The following is a 24,739-nucleotide window of genomic DNA, read 5'->3' as shown; positions in this document are numbered from 1 at the left end:
CTTCAGAAGGATTATGAGCTACCACAGAGTGTGCAGCTGCTGATGACAGCTCAGTGGAAAAAGATTCTACCATATTATTAAATGTTTATAACTTTAGAATTTTTCAATGGATTTGACAGGAACTGAGTAGGGGATTGAATGTGAAACCCTCACAATTCAAAACAATACATCAGATGGGAAAAGTGAGGTTGTGCCATGTATCCTCATACATGGATTTTGTCATGTCTTTTCACTACTGTGCACCCAAAATCTGCGGTAAATAATCTTCTGGGTTGAAGGAGTCTGTGAAAGACATCACCTATTATTAATTAATACATTTGAGTTGGCACTTGTAGGCCTGGTTTGAACTACACCTGTAAAAGCACTGGTACTCCTTCTGTATCCATGCCTGGTTGGAGCCCCTGTTGTTAAGTCAGAGGATGATGTGATGTCCAAAACTCAGAAATAAGGAAAGCAAAATGGCCACAAAGAGGGCTCTGGGGAAAAAGATCATCCCAACTGAAGGCAGGAGATATTTGCATTCCTCTTCAAGACAACACTTAATTTTTCAAGATCAGCAAAATGCTCAATGGCATTGCCATAATTAACTATAATGATAAGTATGAAGGGGTGTGATCTTTAGAGGTAGAGTATGTGATGGCAGTATTTCCTTTTTGAAAGAGGAATCACTATAAGAATACCAAACACAGTTGTACCTCTCTAGATAATACATACTGTCAGTAATACATTATTTTGCACTGTGTTCCCTGCTGTATCTCTTCTACAACATACGTGAAAGATCAGTGCATGCAAATATGAATTATGCTGTATGAATAAATATAATGAAAATAGACACTTGAGACTTAGGAAGTCTTTATGTGATTTTTTTTTTTTTAATATCTAAATCAAAATTTCTAAGACACTTGTTAAAGGAGACTTTATAAATTTTAGCGACTATCTACTTATATTTATGATGATAGCCTCTCTGAAGAAGACCAGTTAACCACTGTTCATAAAGTTGAGAACAAGCAGGAGCCTTATACTATAAAATGTCACTGAAATTAAACTATTGGTAAGGTTAGAAATTTTCAGTCTAGAATGAGGTGTTCAGGATAAAATATGTTTTCTTTCTAAGGTGTGTGAATGTGATCCATTTTCTGTAGAATTATAGTCTATAGATCTCTTAAGTTACAAGGTGTAAAATCCTGGTTAGTTACTTGGATTTTTCTACACAGAAAATTATCATCAGAGGACACATGCTTGATTCCTTATTTAACCTAATAATTATGATATTATGGACTTGTTTTTTATTTGAGATATAATTTATAAAGGAAGCTATAGCTACAGCCAGTCAGTTGCATGACATATTTTCTCTCACAGGAGTTACCCTACCAATGCTAGTAGGAATATCTTGTGTGATAGGGAAGAAAGTGTGGAATGCACCATTCAATTTCTGAAGGGACAGACAAAAAGCTGCTTGTTGATGATTGCCATGCTGCTGGAAGAGATCTTGACTCTGAGCAGCTTCCATTCCTTTTCTTTGTGGTATTCACTTCTCCACCCTAAACATCTGGAGCTAATAGGATTCCCCTGAAATTCTTTATATCACACTGTCCCATGTAGTTAGAGGAATTGAATAGCTGCCTTTCATAAGCCTGGTTCTTTTGAAATTAGTTAAGGAAAACTCAAATTTCCTGCTGGAGTTGCTCTTCTGAGGAAGGAAGAACCTGTATGAGGGACAGTAGCTGTGAGGCAGTATACATTTCCACACCACAGCTGCAACTAGAAGAATACATCTCCAGCCATGCAGTCATAAGTATCTAAAGGCAAAGTAGTCATGAAGTAATCTACTACTGTTCATCAATCCGTAACACAGAGAACCCTACTCAGGGATTAGCTGGCCTCCACAGTCACAAAAATGGTGCATGTGACCAGACACAAAATGAATCCCAAGCCTAACTGGCTTCCTGAATCTGCGGTGAGAAATATAAAGAGATACCTTCTCTGTAATGCCAAGGTCTCAGTATTGTTCCTGTAAGAGTACCCTAATTAGGTTCCCTAAACTAGGTTTACTCTAACGAAGTCACAATTTTATGACACGCAGAAGCATGAAAGTACACATTATTATACAGATTCCTACAGCCTTCCCCATGAGTCTAAATAAGCTGGAATTTTTCTCTGTCAAATATAATAATAGAAATAATAATATAAAAAATATTGATAAATACACAACTTTTAAGTACTTCAAAAAGGCACTCTGTCACAAGTGCAAAATGACAGGTTCTTGTAGTTAAAATGTAAAAAGATTCGAATTACAGCAAACACTTCCCTAGAAATGTGTGTTGAATGAGTATTGGTTTAAATCCATTGATATTTGAAATCTAAAAGATTAAAAACATTATAAAATCCTATGCTTAATTTTATACTGATTGGAACCTTATTCATCAAATACATCTGCTATTTTATTACTTTTATCAGTATGCTCTTCAACTCAAGTTTAAACTTGGAAGGGTTTAGAGTAAAGGCCTAGCAAATTCTGGAGCTGATGAAATTTGCTTCTTTTTTAACCCTCTCTCAATCATTTTTCTTTGGTTTTTGTTTTTTTTTTTGGGGGGGGGGTTCTTGGTTTTTTTTACTTTTATTTTTATTTCTTTTTTAATTGACTGACTAGCAAATCAATGTTAAAAACTCCCTTCCTTGTGTATTTAAATTTAATGTTAAGTTAAATACAAACAACTTGTTCTGTAAATCACACTTGCTGTAAAGCTCTGTCAGTTAAGGTGTCTCTTTGTTCGATAATGATATACTAGAACAGACAGGGAATGACAGAGTAGAAAGATTTTACCTCAGCTTGTCTGTCACTGTGACAAGGCATACTATCATAAACTGTTTGACCAGTTCTCTTATCTAAACAGAAAAAAAAAATCTTAGTTCCATCATAGAGGCGAAAAATATAAATTTTAACATATATATTAGAGGGATATTTTTGAGGCATTTACAGCACATAATCCAGCAGTATGAACAAATAACGCTTAACATGCATCAATTTCAAGAAAGCACAACGCCATGAATAGCCTTCTCACTGCAAGATTTCCTGAGAACAATATTTTTAAAGGTTGTATTATCACATACCAGTTTTGGTTTTCCTCAGTTTTTAGAAGCAGCATAGGAAAAGGTTGAGCAGTATGCATTTCTTTCATTTTGCTAAAGCAGTACAGAAAAGTGAAATGCAGCAGAGTTTGCATTTTTTGCTTGCTTGTGACACAGGAGATTTTTTGTGGTTTGAGGTTTTGCAAAAATAGGTAAACATTCTATTTCAGTGGGGTCCTTTAACTAATCAACATTTGCATGGAGAAAAGTAGGTTCTTAAGACACAGGTAAAGTATCAGATAGAGATTGTTCTTCTGGCTCAGATTACTTAAACAAGCAGCATTTATATGGCACTGCATAGAACTGAATCAAATCCCAGAAATGCTATATATGTTCTAAGTTATGGATGCATTAATATTTCATATAACATTAAACTACACTGTGAAAGAATATTGGTAGCCCTTCTTTTTAAATAAAAATTCACACCTATGTATTAACAAGCAAAAGAAAAATATCTTCCACAGCTCAAGGTTGCATCATTTCTGCTCAAATGAGCAGTTTAATTGTAAATCTGAATATGATTGTCTCTGCTGGATTTTCCCAATTCAGTTTTAGGAGAAACATGTTGAGTTTACGTGTAGTTATATGTTAGGTAAAGCATTCATTTTCAAGATATCCTCATGTTTTTTATAAATAAAGACAAATGTTTCTAAGAATGAGTGGAAAGTACAGCACCATAGACAAAAAAAAAATTAAAAATATTTATAAGTTAGAACAGAAAATATTATATGGCTGTGTAAGATCTCTGTTTTCTATAGCTGCAGCTGTATTATGTTTTAACTTGATGAGATAGAACGACATCCACTTCTGCTGCTGCTATTGGGAGTGGAGAAGGAAGAGAATAGCATAGAGTCATTTTACCCCAGAGACAAAAGGCAATTCCTACAGAGAACTTGAAAGAAGCAGGAGATGAGGTAGAAAAACCATGTCTGGATGAGTTTATATTCCATTCTTCTGACAAAACTGTTCATTGAAACAACAAAGATATCAATTTTTTCCTATTTTGCATATGATTCCTCTAGAAGTCCTGAGGACACAGTTTCTAAGGACAAAATCTCTCCAAGGTCCAGGGAAGTGTAACTGCCTCCATAAAGCCTAAATCCTGGACTTCAGAAAGTCAATAGCAAAACTCCTGTTGTCTCCAATTTTATTCAATAATAATTAGGGCCTTGCAAGCACTTGCACTATTCTCCTGCAGAGTATTGGCAGGGTTTTCTCCTGCAGTCAGAGAGTAAACATTTTCTTTTGTTGAAGTTCATACACTTAGGAAAATTTTCTTTTGACCTTTAAATTTTACCATGCTAAAGATTTCAAAATGGAAACAATAAAAGCCTCTTCTTGTGTGGAAATAATTCACCATCTCTCTCTCCAGTCCTTCCCACACCCTCCTTTTTGATTGTCTAGAACCTCAAATACCTCAAATAATGATATTTTATTGTTTCAAGATTCAGGGTTGGGACAAGCTTTATTAAAAAAATGCTCTTGCAATTTAGCCGTAACCTTTGTTAGACAGAAATTACCGTGCAATCCTTTCAGTGGTGTGGGAGCTACTTGTGATCTGGCAGTGCTTTCATCCATTCATAAATGCTTGCAGAAGTCAGGCTTCTTTTACTGATAAATGTTGCTATTGGTAGCTAAATTCACCTGCATTTGCAGCAGCTGTTAATTATGACCAAGAAGTGAGATTCACAAAGGGAACCCATTTTAGCAATTTTCCTAAAAATATTCCTTTGGTGTGATAAATGGCACACACCCTTTTTGAACATAAGAACAGATTTATCTGTTAAATAATAATATAATCACTGGCCATAGACATTCTGAGCATGAAACATCATCTTTCCTTTGCTGTCTGTCTTTAAGTTTTTATAGATTTCATCATCTTATGGCATTTATCCCAAATGTAGAAACTTCGTCTGTACCTCTCCAAAAAGAATGTGTAAATATTTTACTGACTGAATGATAGAAAATCTCTGTAGTGAATAATGCACTTTAAGAAAATTCACAGCCTAGTGAGGTTAATTTTGATTATGACTAAAAGATGTATGTATAGAAACTTCATATTTGTTAATGGCAATGCAGAAGAATGGCACCTATTTAGAATTAGAACAGATCAAATGAAATGGCATTTGTTTGTAATGAATCTTTCACTCTAGCCATATTTGCACCATAAATTGAACTAAATTCAACAATAAGGGAGAATGCAGTCTAATTTACTTAGGAAGAGGAATCCGTTACTGTGTCCAATTCATCCAGAGACATAAAAAATAGAGACCATTTGTTTAAACCAAATCAAAGAATGATCAGGCAATTGCAGTTATTTACTAACCAATTTGCCAAAATTAGTAAACCAGGAAATCGTAGTTATTGCTGTTGCTCCCACTTTTTTTAGGGGAAAATACTCTAGATATTACCAAATTACCAAATGTGCTGAAAGCTAGCATTTTAAATTCTATTAAAAAACATTTATTTTCAGTGGGAAGTTGTTTGCCAGAAAATTACATTTATTTCAAGGTTATCTGATGATGACTGGTTTTCTGCAGTACTGATTTAATGAATCAGAATAGATTCAATGTCAAAACTGTCTTATGAGCATATTCTCTTGTAAGCAGTGCTAACAGCAGTTGAAGAGTAATGCACTCTAGTGTTGAGGCAAATTGTATTTCCCATCTCACTCAGGGACAAGCTCTAACTACCAAACTCTGATGATAATGTGTGACTGACTAAAGGAACATAGCAGGTACAGCCTCTTAAAAGAGAGTCTTCAAGCCATCCATTGAAAGTCATGTAAGGATGTGCTCTGTAGAACTGCACTTTATTTACCTAGTGGGAATAACATGTAACTGCCAAAGTCCATATCCACAGAGGGCACAGGTATATTTATAACAGCCACATGCCCCATAGAGCTGATTCTATCAAAGGAATAAGGTCTTTAAGTAATTGACTCTTATTTGACTCAATAAGAAGAGAAAAAGGCTTTTTGCACAGAGCTTCCCACCGTCCTACTCTGACCTTCCCCACCTGCACAGGGAAATAGCCATCCTTCTTGAGCTGCTATGAGACCCAATTTAGAGCCACATCCTTCACCCCAAAACTAAGTTTTTTGAGAGTCTGGCTTAACAGAATGAGAAGAATACAGCATTCACTTGAAGTGAGCCTTTTTAAGCTTTCAGAATAGATTCATCTCTCGTTGGCATCCAGCTGGCCTTGTTTTGAATGATGCAAAATTTTCTTTGAAAAAATCATATAGCACAGACAGAAGAAACAAAATTAAGCAACACCAAGCTTTTGATTTACTATATATGTGCCTTAAATGTACATATTTTTCATCTCAATGATATATTTGCCAGAAACATGAATTGGTATTATGGGATGCCAAACACCTGTCGCAAAGAAATTTCATGCTATAAAATCATGAATAAACTACGTCCCAGCATAGTTACAAACACATCAGAATAATGTTCTGTAAGAATTCAACTGAATACCTAATTTTCTATAAATAGTCTTTTAAAATTCATAAACTTAGTAAGAAACACAAATAAATATTTTGAAATTCATAAATACATCAAGATTTCTTTGCTAATTTGTTTATTAACTTAATAACATAGTTATTAACTAACCTAGTTATTATTATGACCTGGGCTTTTCTTGATTAACAAGACATTGTAATACCAATCTTACATAAAACTAAAATACACTTAAAAATAGTTTGATTTAAATAATACTACTAACTAGTTGTGTTTCCATAATGGAAAAAAATGGCACATTAAGCCAAAGATACTTTCTTCATATTTTGATATACCAGCTGCACTATACCACTAGCAGCAGTGTAGCATTTCTGACTTCCTGAAGTATCTATTTTGTGAACTGGGTTAGTGCTGTGGACCCCTAGAAACAATTTTGGGACTTGTATGGCTCCTTTATCATCACCATTTGGCTGACTGTGGAATATGAGATTCCATGGATTTTTTATTCCTATAAGAACTCAAATTTTTATCCTTGTAAGCTAAACATACACAAATTTATTCTTAAGGGTGAGGTGAATGCCAAATTGAAATTGTATTTTAGAAGAAAAAAAGAATGGGACAATCTGAATATGTCTCTTCAGTACATAAATTAAACATTTATTTAATGCTGATTAATTTGCTCTCAAAAAAATTCTTCTCTACTTAAGGAAGTTTGCCCTCAAAAGGCACTGTTTTCAATTTTAAGGAGAAGCAAGAAGAAAACAGAAAAGCAGAAAAAAAAATATACGGAGTAATTCTCCAACTTGCTTGTGATCTGTGAATGTCATGACTTTGATAGATGAATAGGTGTTTCAGCCAAGCTGGGCTGTACAAAGCATAACTAAGAACAGATACACACTTGTCTATAAAGAGGTTATAAAGGAGAGGTTACAGATCTCAGCAGGAGGATATCTCTCCCTGTGAGTGCAGTGCAACTTTCTAACATACATCCCTCCTCAGCAGAGCAACATAAACAGACTGGAATCATCAAGGGAAGGTTGTAAGGTGCTTCCAGATGACTTCCCAAAAGGGTAAGTAAACCACTGCTTTCCCAGCATTACTGACTACATTTTGTAGACTGATCCTGCTGTTACACCTACCTTAGTCCCAGAGGAGAGGTATGTGTGCCAATGCCATGCCAGGGCATCAGATACCAGTTCTTTCTCTACTAAGCTCGAAAAAACTCCTAAATTTTCAGGCTGAGTAGTACTGCCAGCTGTGAAAAGAATGGAAAAGCACTTTTCCCTGTGGACAGGTGAAATAATAAACTAGTCATGGCAACAGCAAATTAGCAGCACATATCAGCACTGCAGGATGTATATAGGATTTGTGTAGCAACACGCTGAGTCCCAGAGGTATTATGGACTTTGACAAGGGAAAGTTAATGATGTTCAGGTTCTACAAAGCCATGTTCATGTAAGAGCTACAGATGATAACTTTACATCAATTCTCAGAGAGAATAATCAACCCTACTTACAGGAAGGGAAACAGACAAAGAAATAAAATGGTACAAGGTAGCCCAATGGTACAATTTGTAGACAGAATTCAGTGTAAGTGTACTGACTTTAATGGCAGCACTCAATCGTTCAGCTGCCTTCCAGCACAATAGTTGTAGATAAGTGTGAAGTTTGCTTTTCATTCAAGCCATAGAACCTCAAAGATCAGAGAAATGAAGAATAGTCTAATTTTATAGAACTTCACTTAAGAACACCTAAGAAATTATTGATCTTAGGAACTCCAGCTGAGTTAGTGAGAGACAGCAAGAGAAAGAATAGATAAACATCATCTCTACAGAAAACATCAACTGAAGCAACTTTTTCTCCTTCCATATGAAACTGGGTAAGTTTCATGAAGGTTTAAGGTCAAAACCCCTAAAGATCAAGACTGTGAAACTATAGGACCTATGAGAAGAAAATCTGGATCACTTACCAGCTCAAAAGTAAATAATTAAATAAAGTTTCCCAAGTGTAGTTTTTATACACACAGACACTCACAGATTGCTCACATGCTTGTTTTAGAATAGTTCTTTTCCTGGTTAACATGGAAGAGAAAAATGAAGAAACAAAAAAAGAGAAAAAAGGAAAAAAGAAGACTATGATCAAAGGTGCAAATCATATGCAATACTAAGGCATGTTGCAAAACAGTTAGCAACTATTTCCAAAAGAAAGGGTAGATGAATTTTACATAGCCAAATATTTTAAAAATACACATTTTATGAGAACCTTACAGGAAAAAACAGATGGCATTTTAGACTGTGCTCTACATACAAGATTTCTCTATCAAAGATTGTGAATTATGTATGTATTCTTCTCTTATCTTTTATATTTACAATTTTTTAAAAATATTAATTTTTGTTGTTTAGGAAATATTACCATGAATATTTTCAGGAGGACACATTCAGAAATATTAGCCTTCAGAAGAATAAAAATAATGATAAGAGGATAAACAAGTACTTAGAAAATTGCTTCTGTTCTTCGTAACATCTTGTGTCATTTTTACACCAAAATCTTATCTCAAAAATTCAGTTTCCAGTTAGACTATTCTATTTCTCTTTCCATTTAATAAAAACGATTTAACAACATTTCATTTTATACTTCTTTATTGCAGCGAAAAAAATCTATTTAAATAGACCATCTATTATAAACTAAATATAACAATAAAATTATTTTTCATTTCTCTGCCATGATTCTTTTAAGTTTGAACTGCCTGTTTCATGCCTTTGTCTTAAGAATCATTTAAGATCAAATTAAAATTTATTCAAATTGAAATAACTTGGTGACTTCAACATAAATTTGATCTATCTTATGATTTTTATTGTTCTTTATACTTTTTTTTCACAATGCGAAAAGTAATGGGCGAACATGTTCTATTACAGATAAGAACTAATCATAAAAGAAGACTTGGACAAATGCAACTTTCACTTGCAGATCACACACAGACACAGACACAGACACACAGACATGTAGCATCAAACTTGAGGGTAATTTTGTCTAAATTAATATAATTTTACACAAACAATGTAAATACTTATTTTAATACCTAGATTTTTCAAGGGCTGTAAGTCATGAAAGATATGCACTACAAACTGGAAGTTTTTACATAGTCAGGAATGCAAATACCACATATCACTAAGAGTTACTACAAAACTAAGATTATACACTCATGCTTTATACTACTATTTTGCATAATTTCTTCCCCACCTTAGTACATGAGACAGTATAAATTCCTTCTACTCATTGGTCATCTTAAACATAGTGGAAAATTTAGGGAAAGATGGCTGACTAAACATGCCAGGACTCACCTAGCCTCGGGTACTGTCTCTGTATCTATTTTTTATTAGACACAAGCTGTACCTATGTTAGCAGGTAATGTGAACCAGTGAGAGTGTTCTGTAGAATGAAGCAGCTGATGGAGAGGAATAATGCAGGCAATAAACACACCTCAGGGTTTTCTGCTGCGAACAAAATCTCATCTGGTTCAGTGGACTAAGTGCTAATTCATGTAGTGCATCCTCTCAGCTTTTTTTATCGAGAAGTGATCTAGTTTGTACTCTCCAAGACCTCTCCTGATGTGAATAAAACTACAGTAAGTCTAAATGATCAAGAGTTTTGCCTCAAAAGTGACCTTTAATTTGGAATGAAAGCACTCATGAAGATTCCCAGCTATCTGGTAACAAATCCAAAACACAGCTATGACTTCAGAACTTCATTATAATATCGCTTCTTAATTTTTGATTCTTTGAAAGAATCAAAAATATTTTTTTTAAGTAAGGTCTCCCACTTATTTTTTGGGTGCCGCCCAAAATGAAAGTGAACTTTAGTTTATGTCTGCATTCTATCTTTAAGCAAAGGTATAGAGCTCTTATTAGCTGGCTATAAAATTGGTGGTGGAATAAGGTGAAGTGAACTAAAATTTAACAGGATAAAATGAAAATTTACTTTAAAATCCCTGAATCTGAGAAACAATTTCTGAAAATTATTTTTCTTAATAAATTCTGTCAAGATGTGTGGGTTATTTACAACATTTAGAAGAATGTCTTTATTTAATTTATAGGCATTGTTTTAGGCTCATCTTGTCCTTTAGTATATAGCATTAATGAACATTAAGACTATGAATGAATTTCAAGGTTTTTTAAGATATTTTCATGGAAGAATATCAATGGCTTTGAAAAGTCCTTGAATAAATTTACCCATATTATCTTTGTTATTTACTTTTTTCCTACAGTTTGAGTTACATTACTGGAAAGTAACACTGGAGATAAATTACTGGAGCAAATGATTTCTACCTACTTATTTAACTCAGCATACGGACTGTCCATCACTAATAAATATGACAGCAGACGCCCCATGAACACACAGAATAAAAGAACTTCTTCCTGTCCTAGATATTGGAAAGAGGGATTTTATGTGCTTTTTTTTTTCTGCCTAAAAAATAATGTTTTATACTTTCCCCCATAACACAAAATTATCTTTAAAATACATAAAATGTGATGAAATTCAGGACATATTTCTTATTTTCTTGTAAAACCAAAAGGAAAAGTAATGTCAATAGGCTAATTACTTATACCATTACTTTTTACAAGTTTTTAACCACTAATACTTGCAGATAATTAAAAAAAAATGAGCAGCCTGTCAGAATTATTTAATACACCGAGGAAGCCATTACTTCCAAATCAGTCTCTGGGGCTGGGCTGCCCAAAGGAACAGGTTAACAATCTATTACAGGCAACACAAGTGAATAAAGCACAAGGCAGACAGACTTAAAGAACACAAGACTCTCAGTTGCCTTTTTTGCCAGTTATTTAATAATTTTGTTGTCTGTTTTGATGATCCACAAACACAGCAGGCTCATGAGGAGTTGGCAGCATTGGCCTTTAATCCCCTTCCCTCTTCCCCTTGAGATTACTTTACCTTACTTTTTACCTTGGAGTTACAAATTTGACATTATTAATGTCAAGACTAGGCATGGACTTGGAAGCTAACTATTTAATCTAAAGAGCACTGCAGTGCTGGATGTAGGAAAATTTAATCAGTAATCCTTTATTTAATTTCTGCACAGGCAGGTCTGCCCAGCTCCCTGTTACTGTGTCCTTCAACAGAGACACAACTCCCTACTCATCAGTTCAGACAATATCAAACTGTAGAACATCATTTATATTAAACCCCCCCCACATTTAACAAGAGTTTAAAAAATCAGAAGGATAGACTTTCTAGTTTTTAAGGTTTCAATTTATTAATTATTCAGGCAAACAATTCAGACTTCCTGTGCTTCCTGTGCTTCAACTCCCTACTTAGAGAAGAGAGATGATACTTTCTTGCTTTACAGAGACACTACAAAGATAGTCATTGAAATGTTCAGATGCCTTAATGATGAGGCTCATAAAAGCACATCTTTGAATCATTCTACTTTATAGACAGGTTCATGAGCAAAGAGGACAGAACAATTTTTTTTTTTTTTTGGTAGAATAAATTGCGATTTCTTTTTACAAAGTGTTGCTCCAAAACAAAATAATAATTTAGACATTAATTTATTTTTAATTGTCAATATATGTAATTTGACTACTCTGGATAATAAAATTATGCTATATTTCCTACCAGACTCACCCGGAAGAAGACTCAGCTTGATGATAAGGAAAGATCAAGAGCACTCCAGAACCAGACCTTACAATAGCTTTCAGATTATGATAGTGAAATAAATATGCCAAAATAGTGAACAGAGTAAATAAAATATCACATAAAAAAGAACCAAACCCAATCTTGTTTGCATCCAAATGAAAGAATTATTTATTTTTGGTTCTGTATTTTGCTATTGAAAAAAAACCCAAACAGCTCAAGTTATTGCTTCTTATATAAATCATAAACTTATCACTACCTTTTAATTACTTGATTGCATCAAATTAGTGTAATATATTAGTTTAATAATTATTAGTATAACATACTAATAATTAGTATATTGACAACATAATAATTTATATTAGCATATAAATTACTCGAATGAAGCAAATATTTTACTTTTTAAAATTTTTCAGTTGTACTGGTCAGTTTTTCAAGTTTCCAGGATCGATATAATGGTTCTTAATCTGCACAAATACTGTCTACCAAAATTCATTGGGCTTGCACAGAAATCTCTTGATTCTGCAAACACTCTGGTTATTTTCTTGGGCTCTAATACTGGCATCAATTAAACTAGAAGCAGTTTCCTGCTGTTGGGCTGATACAGGTAGAATTGACAAGCAGGGCTATTAACTGGCTTATATGACAGTGCTGGAAAGTATTCTTGGTTTCTAGAAAATATGTACTGCACAAATTACATCAATGAGACTTTTTTCCTCAGCTTTCTCCTCCACAGTTTATGCTTCAATTCTCACAATAAGAAAAAAAACCAATATTATTACAGCAGTTAGACTGTCCTATCTCACTTTTATTATAATCCTTAATTCACATCAGCAATAATACATACATAATTTATAGCCTGATGGTTTTTGACACAATAATTATTGTTGACTATCTAAATCTGAAACTTGAAACACTAAAGAAAGTATCTGTGGATCCTGCATAATGAAACCCTAAAAAACTGTACTCTCTTCAACACAGTAATTTTACACTGACACCAAGGCACAAGAAAACATAAAAGATTCAGAATCAGCTGTGATCTCATTCAGACATCACTCCTGAAAACCAGTGCTATGAGAAAAACGTGAATAGAATACCTTCTGCTGAATGGCATAGAATCATCATCAGGGACTATGTTTTAACCACTGCCACAGTGACATAGAAAAGGGTTTACTAATTAAAACTCATTTACTGACATTAGCCTCTAGGACATTGGAATAGAAAATTCTCTCATCTTGTCTCACCTTAAACTCCTTTAAAGGACAGCTTGAACTGAACACCAGAAAAGGGTTTTTGAACCCTTTATAAATAAAATTTAAATTAAATAAAAATCAGTGTAGTGTACACATTCCTGGCAGACCTAAATTCTTATTCAACCAGCACATAAAACACCTACTCTCCTTCACTTCATGTGGGATTTTGTATATAAAGACTCTATGCAAATATATACAGACACTAAAGACAAGACAAACAAGGAATTCTTCCACAGAAATAAAGCAGAAGGTGTAATTAAAAAATCTTTTCATTTACTTCTTGATTTTCAGCTTATCAGGCAGTCAGAGTAACAACACATGATCACAACTCTTATCCCCTTTAAGAGGTAATTTTATTTTTATGAAGCAGATTGCAAAGTATAATTTAAACCTACTGTATTTGATAACAATACCATAAGATTTGAAAAAATATCCCAGGAAAAGACATACAGGAATATTTGTGCATTGTAATCTGTCTGTCTTTTGCAAGCTGTTTGAATTTGAATGTAGGTACCACTGTGGTTCAAGGGTTGTCACATTCATGCTGCATGAGGATGATGAGCTTGCCTGGGAGGTTTCACTGCACCTGATCAAATCACCTCACATTCATAAGATGGCCTGAGCATAGGCTGAGTTAGTTCCCTCTTGCTTAGAGTCAGAGAGAAGGCCAAATCACAAACTGAGTGTGTGGGCTGCATCCTCAGCATAGCAAAAGTGTTTTATGCTTAGGTCAGCTTCAGAGAGAAGGAATCCTCTGGAGGACTTATAAGAGGCCCAAAGAGGCTCAGCTCTTTTTAAGGATGTTTTAAGGATGATCCTCTGTCAGTGACATGGACTAGAAAACTAAAGAAGCAGTCAGAGTGAAATGGCTGGCAGTATGAGATATTGAAAGGTATGAAGATTTGCAACAATCTCCCAAGTCTCTTGCTAACTGGACATTTTTTTTGGCATTGTGTTTATATAGTGACCTGCACTACTGTCTTAAGTTTTTTGAATCTAATATTATTATTGATATAGCCAAATCAACAAAAAACTTAGTAAATTGCTATGTGAAATAATGCAGACATTTACACTTCATATTTTTCACTAGGAGAAATGCTATTTATTAAAATATATTTTTCCTTTTTAAAATTGATTTCTTACTTGATGAAATTCCTTGCCCATTAAACTGTCCAATCAATTTTCAACATAGTTAAATGAGTTACTAATATAAACAGTTATCATTAATTCAATCTAGGTGGAGGAGCATGTCTGTTACTATCGTTGGTCCCCAACGCATGGTACGTTGCACTGGATGCACAAGGCCCTTAACCCAGAGCTCTGCCTCTGGTAAAGGTGAAGGTCAGAGAATGCACAGTTCACCACATCATTTCCAAGTCTTCAGTATTCATGCAGATATTGGTGGTGACTATAGTTATTGACCTTGAGCAAATTGATTTTTTGTTAATTTCTTCATTCATTAACACGAAATATTCTGTTGTCTCCTCAGCAACCTGTGGCATGGAACTACCTATTTTGGATTGATTCATTTTGTGAAGAATGACTTCCTTTTCTTTGTTCTGAATGTGCCACCTGTCAGCTTCATTTGTGCCCCACACATCTTGCACACATTCTTGGTTAAGACAGGAATCTTCCCCCTTTAGTCTCACCCCAATGTTCTCGATATTTTTGAGACCTATCGTGTCTCCTCCTCTTTGTTTCTTTCCCAGGCTAAGGCAACCTATCTTACTCAGTCATTCCTCACTGACAAGTTAGTCCAAAGGTCCTGATTAACCTTTTATCCTTGTCTGTACTTTTCCCAGTTCTTTTAGACATATGTTCACTGAGACTGGAGAGAAATTATTCCCAGTGTGGAAGAAACAGGCTCACTAGAAATTTAGATACAAAGCTGTATTAATGACATCTATTTCCTTCAGCTGCTGCTAAGAATTTCCAACATCTCATTTGCGTTTTTTGGCACTCACCGCACACTAAGCAAATGTGCATACAGCTATTATGAAACAAGATCTCATTTGAGAGAGATTATCATTTCCACAGAGCACAACAATTTATTTATGAAATTGGAATTATTCCACTCCTCCCACAGTATGTACTGCTTTACCTCAGATTTCATGTCTTATTTTAGTCCTGTTTCATAATGTTTTTTCCAATTTTTTCCATTTAGCCTTTGTCTTTAGTAACTCTTGTAGCTTAATTTGAAGAGCAAACACTTCCCTGGATACTCTCACACTTTCCAAGATAATTTATGATGACATTAAACAACATATGCCTCAGCCTAAATCCTTACTGATACTGAATATAGCATCACAAGGTCCAAGATGAAACATAGTAATGTTTTCTCAGAGGTCAATTAAGCATTTTCACAACAATAGGAGTGAATAATCCTTCTGTTATTGAAAATCTATTTCATTTAGCAAGCAATAGCAAGGTTTAACGGCCTTACAGTATCAATCATTGATAACAGAATCAATAACAACTCCAACTAACATGTTCAGGGACTGACAGCTAAAATAAATACAATGCATGCAAGGTAATATTTTTATCAGTACAGCTGATGCTAGAAGACAGGGTTTTTTTTCCAAGTTTGCTTTGTTCTTTACACACACTTTTTTATCTTGCTGTAAATACAAGAATAACTACTGCACACAAACAAACATTTTGACATAATTTGACAACACCCACTGTATTTATATATTTATGAAACAAAACCTTCACCAGAGGAAAACTAAATTTAAGTTAGTTACTGTTGATCTACATTAGCTTTAATTTTAGTGTGCATCAATGCTAGTCAATTGTGTTCCCTTATTAGCATGTTTTTCAGCTTTTCTCCTCCCTTTTTCATCTTTCATGAGATCAGACTCTGGGCTTGGTGGGGGCAGGACACTGCTGAATGGATATAATCACCTTTCTCCTTAGTCACCCTCTCCCGCTTGCAGAGCACATGTATCACTGCCATGCAGCAGTCATGGAAAACATGCAGCTGAACTACACCAAGGAACTTAACAGAGTTTAAAAAAAAAAAAAAAGTGGAAAGAAAAGTTCAATTTAACACCAGATTGGTTTTATGCTTTAGGTCATCTTCCACCCTTAGAAACAGCATCATCTGTTTCCAAGAGTCTGAAAATGCCTCTACAAATTATTGGATTATTTGGTATTCTATAATCTTCATTTAGATTGATTAAATGATAAGTAAATGACAACAGAGAGAAAACTATGCCACAGTGTTCCTGTTAAAAAATTATTTTCCACTACTGGGGCATCTAAATAATATTTGGTTATTTTTATGTATTATTATTATGTCCTCAGTTTTAGTCTTGCCCCACTTTTCGTTGTGAAAACCTGTTTTGACTTTTGTTGAGTTTTCTGCCTTTTTTCCCCTGAAGAAATATATGTAATCTACTCTGTTTTATGAAATAATTATTATGTAATAAAGACAAGGTTCATTTATGAAAGACAATTCATTTCACCAACACATGGAAAATAACAAGCAAGTTTTTGGGTGCATAAGATCTATTTGAAACTGGAAGAGAAGCTGTGGAGTGCAAAGCTTCTGTTAACTGTGTTAATTCCTCAGAATTGAATAGGAAATGTAACAGATCCTTTGCAAGAAGGAAGGTGATTGTAACTTTTGCATCAGAGTGGATATCAGATACAGGGAGACAGAAAGAAGGATTAGGGAATAGTTATCTCTAGAGGGAGAGGAGATACAGCTCATGTAGAGCCTATGGGACATGAAGCGTTGCTGAGAGAGAGGGAAATGGTCATTGCCATGGATCCAATACTTGCTCCAATTCCATTGCTTTCTAAATTATATAACAGAAATTGTGGTTTGATATACCACTTTTGGAAGAACAGGGGGTTTTGTACTTTAGGACATCTGCTGTTAAAACACTTTCAGGGCCCTAAATCACCAACCATGTTATGTAACAGCAGTGCATGACAAGACTGGCAATCCCAAACATTTCTATTTCTGACTTGCATACGAGGATATTAACTGCAGTGACTGAAGATGAGATAACATTCTAACTTGTTAGCCTCTCCTATATATTGATGCTGGGCAGCTGATAGGGAATTATTCTTTCTTCTTCTTATGAAGCATGCTTTATAACAATTGATTGATTCTAGCGCCAGAGTTTTTGGTTTGCTTTTTGGGTTTTGGGGGTTTTGTGTTCGTTTGCTTGTTTGTGGGTTTTTGGGGGTTTTGTTTGCTTGGCTTTCTTTCCATTTTTTGTTTGTTTGTTTGTTTTGTGTTTCAGAGTATTTATAATTTTGTTTGAAAAAATCAATTTAAGTTTTAATGCTGTTACACTCTATTTCATGGTCATACATTGGTTTTGAATTTCAGTAGCGATTTTTCATGCTACGTTTTCAAAAATTTGCATTTGATTGAAACAATTTTAATCGGAGAATCAAAGCATATTCTGATTTGGAAGGGACCCACAAGGAAATTTGAGTCCTTGACTGCCCAGAACAGCTTCAAGAATCACTCTGTGTGCCTGAGAGCATTGTTGAAATGCATCTTGGACTCAGTCAGGGTGGGTGCTTGTGACCTCTTCCCTGGGCAGTCTGTTCCAGTGTCCTAATACCCTCTGGGTGAAAAACCCTTCTCTAGTGTCCGGCCTAAACATTCCTTGACACAACTTCAGCCCATTTCCTTGGGACACCACAGAGAACAGGTCAGTTTTTGCCCCTCCTCTTCCCCTCATGAGGAAGTTGAAGGAATCTCCCCTCAAATCTCCTCTCCTCCAGCTGAACAGGTGACCTCAGCCACTCCTCATATGGCTTCACCTCCACTCCCTTCACCATCTGTGCAACCTCCTTTGGACACTCTTTAAGAGGTCAATGTCTTTCTTACATTGCAGCACCCCCAGCACTGGAGGTGAGGCTGCCCCAGCTCACAGCAGAGCAGGACAATCCCCTCCCTTGCCTGGCTGTGATGCTGTGCCTGATGTCCCCAGGACAGGGTTGGCTCTCCTGGCTGCCAGGGCACTGCTGGCTCATGGTCAACTTGCCACTGACCAGCACTCCCATGTCCCTCTCAGTGCTGCTTTTCAGTGAAATCTTTATAAATATCCAAATTTTATAAATATGCATATTTTAATAGCTAATTAAATAGAATTATAAATTATTTATATTTCTGAAATTTGCAGTTTAAATTTTTTTCCAACTACTGTTTCAATGCCAAACCCACATTCCTCTGCAATGAGCAAAGGAAACAGAGATGTCCGCATTGTGAAAAAATAATCTATCTCATAGATATGAAATCCTGAGTTTTAATCTAGTCTCCTGTCACTTAATAGTTCTTTAATATTTCAGGGGGTTTTGTTTGTTTTCCTGCTGAAAGTTTATACTTTTGTAGCATGTCTAAGTGAGGCATTATGCTATTCCCCCCCCTTTTTGAATGTTGCAGCAACCATAAATTTTATTCCATTTCTGAACTTACTTGTTATTTTGGTTTAGAGATTGTTACCCAGATACAGGAATGGCTACAAGTATTTAATACTTTCCCCCATTTTGCTGTCTGGCAAATGTTATTTAATGTATTGCTTAGCATTCTGATGTTCATCCAGACAGGAGATCTCATGATCCCACCTGAATTTTAATTGATGGCCTAATGTTTCACTAGTTAGAAATTCAGCTTGCATTGCTGACATGCAAAATACATGCCTATGTCTGATCTGACTAACAGTAACACTATGTCAACCAGGTGAATCAGAAATTCTCAGCCAAACTCAATATATACATTAATCAAATTTAAAATTTTCAATTTTTCTTGGATTAAAAGAGGAGACAATCTTTTGGTTTGTCTGTTCTTTAAGTCCTTCGAAGAATTTCTAAATATTTTTAAAACTATCTTTCCTCATACCTCCCTGTTTAAATAAACTTACTGCCCAGATGAAGCCATTTAAACAGAAGCATTCCAATAAAACTACAATAGGTACGAGATTTTTCTTTAGGAGCTTTAATTTCTATGAGCTCATTTGTATTTGTCCATCTGTATTGGCAACATAAATTTCAGACACACACAAGCAGCATTAGCACCATACTCTCAGCTGTGTTCAGAGGTCTTGTGAGACCCAGTCATTCCTTCTAACAGGATCATGTCCACAGGCTTTGAATCTTCTAAGTGATCACTGAATTCTTGCATAATACAGCCTGCTAAATTTTAGAGTTTGAAATACTCCAGTCCGTGACCTCCTTAGCTGTTCAGAACAATAACCTCAACCTTCTACATCCTCTAAAATGTGGGTGACAGCTCAAGAAATTGGTACTTCCTTTTTATTTTGATAAAAATAAAAACCTCTCCTTGTCCTGAACTCACTCTTTCTCCTCTCTCACGCAATCAGTGAAAACATAGTGCTCCTTTATCTTCAGCTCCAAATACCTTATATAATTTTCATCAATGTAAGGAGCACAGGAAAGAGATCTTACTACTACTGCGCTCCTAATTTTCCTGCTATGAACTACCTAAGCAAATCAATAAACAAAGTAAAGCCACTGGACCAATAATAAACATTCAGTTGCAAGTTGTTCATCTCTGCTGCATGTCTTTGTACACCATGTAAAAAGGTAAGCTTTCAGGAGTAAACATTAAATGCAAGTCTGACTTGCTCATGGGGGCTTTGTGTTTTCATGGTTCCATTTCCTTCTCACACTTTCACATGCAACTGTCAAAATTACTTTGTGTCTCACATACTCTATGCAATATACAGGATGCAAAGCTTTTAAAGACATCACTTTTTTTCCCCCATACAGACATAAGTGGGAGAGGCAAAGGCCTCAGCTCAACAGAGCAAGAAAATAAATCCAGAATTCTGATACCAATTGTGATTCCTCTTACACCTTTTTAACCATTCTATTTCTCCTCATCAACTTTCTTGTCTGTAATAAATTGTGGCAGTGCTTTTGCTTAAATATGTGCATGGCATAAACTCTGTAAGCCAATTTAGTAAGCCAGGTTAATGTGATCATGCCTGATTGCTCTTTAAATTGCTGTCTAAAGACCACTAAGGCCCAACAAGATTTCACTTTGATGTCAGCAGACAGAGTTGAGTATATGTTCACTGTACTGAACAAGCTCATTCTTATACATAGCATATCTTTCATATTATAATCATCCAGAAATGAGTACTGTGATGTCCTGCATCATGGGAGTCAATTAATACATTACTAGCAGCAGTCCCTGAAACAATTTTCATCTTCTTGATGATGGCACTATTCAAATGCCTAATGGAAATAATACATGGCTATCTCTAATATTGTTATTTCACTTGTGGGAATGGAATCTGGTAAATTACAAAAAACCTTTTTGACAATTTAAATGAAATATTATTGTGATCATATTACTAGAAATCTAGTAAAAATACAATCAGGGTACATTTATGAATAGATTTAAGTGGGTTGTTATTTCCTTCAAAGGGCAGTAGCTTTCAAAATTACTGCATGTATTTCTTTTCCTTAAATTTTATTTTTTCTTTCAAGTTAACTCGGTGCTTATGAATAATGCCAAAATTATAGCCACTGCTTTATAAAATTGTTTGTGTGAACAGATTCAAAGTAAGCAGTGCAGAATTTCCTCTACAGACTACCCTGTCATCAGACACTCACTCAAGAGGGAAAATAACCGTAAAAAAGAGTGTGTGTATTCAGAAGTACAAGTTGATTTAAGTCTGATGGAAGGTGGTCAACATTAATTCCATTACATTAAAAATTATCCACTATAAAATGCAAAATTGAATTCTATGCTCTATTTCAGATGCAGAGGATAAATTAAGAGATTTCAGAAAGACACACTGTTCTGGTCACTGATATAGAGCTCTGCTTGCTCCAAATCAGCATTCTTTCTGCTTTGATATATGGGAAAATATTTGAAGATGATGAAGCTTTCTCAGGACTGAGTCAGATGAAAAATATCATATTGTTACATTACCCTGTACTGCCATAAGCAGTTGTGAGTATTCAATTTTTCATCATCCTTTTCCTAACAAAAAGTATCTGTAGTAGTTTGTATGTGAATATGCATTAATGTGACAGAGGTATAAAAAACAAACTGTTGTAAAACATAGGTTATTTATTGGCAGAAAAAAAATCTGAGGTTCTGGGATTTTTGGTGGGCTCGTTGTTGTTTTTTCTACACTGGAAAATAGAAGTGAAATGGCCTCTATATTGAAGAGGACTTCTTAATCTAATCCTATGCATCCAGTCTGCATCCAGTACAAGCAACCATATGCCTGCCTCTGCAAACTTGAAGACAGACAGCAAACAAATCCTCACTGGAAGCAATTGTTCAGGTGTACAAAATAAGACAGAAGTGATGCATTTACACACTAGGAATGCAAAGACACATATAAAGGGAAGATGCCACATGTAGTACTACTAAAACCTTTGCTAGTATTATCTTCACTTCATCGTTCTCTTGAACTTTCAGTTTATTTTGCTGCCTCTGCTTGTCCCTGTTAAAAGACAGCAATACAGAAAGGCTACAGACATATTTATAGTGTCCTGGTGGGGCTGCACCCCCTTCAGCTATTCTTGCATAAGGGCAGTTAAAACGGTTACCTTGTTTGTGGGTATAAACTCTGCTGGGATCTATTCATGCTTAAGAACCTTATCCTCTGATGATTTCTGTCACATTCATTGTGACCTGAGCTTTTGCATAAAAAAAATCAAGAACTTTTTTGTCTTCATCCACAAAGTTTCTGATTTTCCCTGCCTTCTGGAGCTTCACGGTACCAGGAAAACAAATTGTAAGTAAAGTAAATGCCAAGCCTTATTTTCCTCCCAGCACCCTGTTCATTTACATGGGTCACATGGTAATACTTTAATTTTACTTTTTAAACTGGATCAGCTTGATGAATGTTGAGCAGAGAGGGTTATCTTCTGTTTATCAATCTCATAGATTTTTATTCCTCTTCCAGATTAAATGAGCAGATTCTCAGACTTTAATAATCAGGTTAAATGCTTTTAATGTGTAAGCTTCAAGCACTATTTCAAAATCTTCACCTGTAAGACAGACTAATCTCCATCAGTAAACTATTGTAAACTATATTTTGATTTGCAATCTGATGTTTCTTGCGACATTCATCTAAAAATAGAGATGAAAGGAATTAGGTGCACTAGCCAATAACAGAAGACATTATTGTTGCAAATCTGTATTTTCTTACAGAGTGTTTGCAATATTATCTATTCACCCTCAACTGTTTAGTGAAACTTTCACCTGATTTAATAGATACATTATACCCCTATTTAAAAATTACTGTGACGTTATAACTGTGCTTTAGTTTTGTAATAAGTAATATAAATGCCTATGCACAGATGTCCTAATATAATGGCTAGAAGAAGATAAAACCCTTGTGATTTCAGTTCACATGAAATATGCTACACTTTATAATATACTTATTACCACTTTAAAATATAGAACAGTAGCATTATAAAAAGAATTAAATTGAAAATATATGCTTTCAGAATAAAGGTTTGATTTTGATGAATCATTTATTTCTACAGATTTAGTTCCGCAATCAATACAAAACTCAACTGCATTTAATACCTTAAAAATTTTATGTGATTTTTAAAAATTGTATGAAATCTAAAGATATTGATTAGTGGCTGGTGGGTATATTTTAGTACGTTGACAATGATTTGAATTTATATGAAGCTTGGTTTTTGCTATCTGGATTTAAAAGCACAATTTCTCTAAGGAACTTCTACCTTCAATGAGAGCTTTGTGGAAAATAAAGGGAAAACACAAACATCTCCGTCTTGGTTTTGTTTGTTTGTGTTCCGTTTTCGTAAGAGATTCAGCAAAGATGATATACAAAGATTGGCAGAGTTTGTTTGTTTTTTTCAGAAATACTAAAGAAACTATTTAATATAGATAAAGCAAGTTGAGAAAAACATCAAAATAAGCATTGAAAAAAGTTATTACCTAGAATTAATTGTTCTATTCTAGAAGCAGGTGTTTGACTTTTTGACTTTCCTTATACTTGAAAAGTGTCCTACAATTTGTAACAGTTCTAAAAAGTCTTAAGAGGTAAAATACTCCAGGTAAATCTGTGATAATTGTTACTCTTAACGAAAATAGCCCATTAGTTGTAAACTTGGTTATAAACTTAATGTCAGTGGAACAAAAGCAGGACAAAGGAAGAAGCTGATTCATCATCACATTGATAATATTCCTTTTTTAGCAACATTAACATTATTTTGGCAGTTTGGAACTGACCCTAAAAGAAGACCCAAGAAAAACCTACACATAGGAATAAAGACTAATGAAAATACAGTGGTACAGCAATAATATTTCTGCCTTTAGAGATTAAAGGCACAGCAATCACATTGCCTGTGCTGTAGCATCTAATGTGATGAGTCCTTGTTGACATCTTCAGAGAGGTGCCAGAACAAAGGTATGTGTTACAGAAAGTGTAACTTGTACCAACTGGATATCACAAATATGATTTTTTTTTTTATTGTGTGGTCCCCCTTACAGACTCAGAACAAGCTCATTGTACTTTGTGATTCAAACACACTGCTCTACAAATTGCTATGAACAATATATTTTAGGGCTTAACACAAATGTCTTCACGTGCAATATCCAAGTATATTTTTGGCTGCTTTGCTAAATAGAACTAAATAATCTAGTATTTTATTTATACATCCTCAGAATAGCTTTCTGGAAGGGCAGGAAGAAAAATTATTTTTTTGTGGATTTATTTATATTTAGGAAAAAAAAAATATTGCTTGCTTTCCGCTAAGAAAAAAAAAAGGTTCACTATGATATTAAAGTAAAAACTGAAGCATGAGGACTCATTTTTACAGCAGGTGAATTTGAAACCTTGCTGTCTAGGGAAATGGTATTTTGAGACCCAGGAAACAAATTCCTGACTTTTTTGCACTGAGTAAGGTGTTTACTTAAACTGAAAACTATACACAACATCTAATTATATACTCTTCTAAGATTTTCTTTAGGTGTCCTTTTCAGCTTTCTTGTCTGAAAACTCTTATTTAAATTCACCACTCCCACACCTCTTGAAAAGTTTTCTGTCTTTTTCTTATGCCCTCTTACAGAAACAGTGGGTATGTAATGAGAGAGGTAATTGCAAAAATTCTCTGCAGGTGTGATTGTGCATGTCTGCATGCAGTGTAAAAGCTGTAGTGCAGAAATTTGAATATGAAGCAATAAAACACATTGGAAATACTTGAAAACAATCTGAACAATCCAAAATAAAAGTAAATTGTTCTGAGACATAAG

At 34.7% G+C, this 24,739-nt stretch overlaps 1 protein-coding gene across 1 annotated transcript in view; it reads right to left on the bottom strand.

Moving 5' to 3' along the window:
- CDH12 (cadherin 12) overlaps positions 1 to 24,739 on the bottom strand; it is a 526,003-nt gene that overhangs the window by 128,242 nt on the left and 373,022 nt on the right. The gene's annotated exons all lie outside the window — the stretch shown is intronic.

Source organism: Erithacus rubecula (assembly GCF_903797595.1).
Source record: "Erithacus rubecula genome assembly, chromosome: 3".
Lineage (NCBI taxonomy): Eukaryota > Metazoa > Chordata > Aves > Passeriformes > Muscicapidae > Erithacus > Erithacus rubecula.
This window is presented reverse-complemented; position numbering and strand designations above follow the sequence as displayed.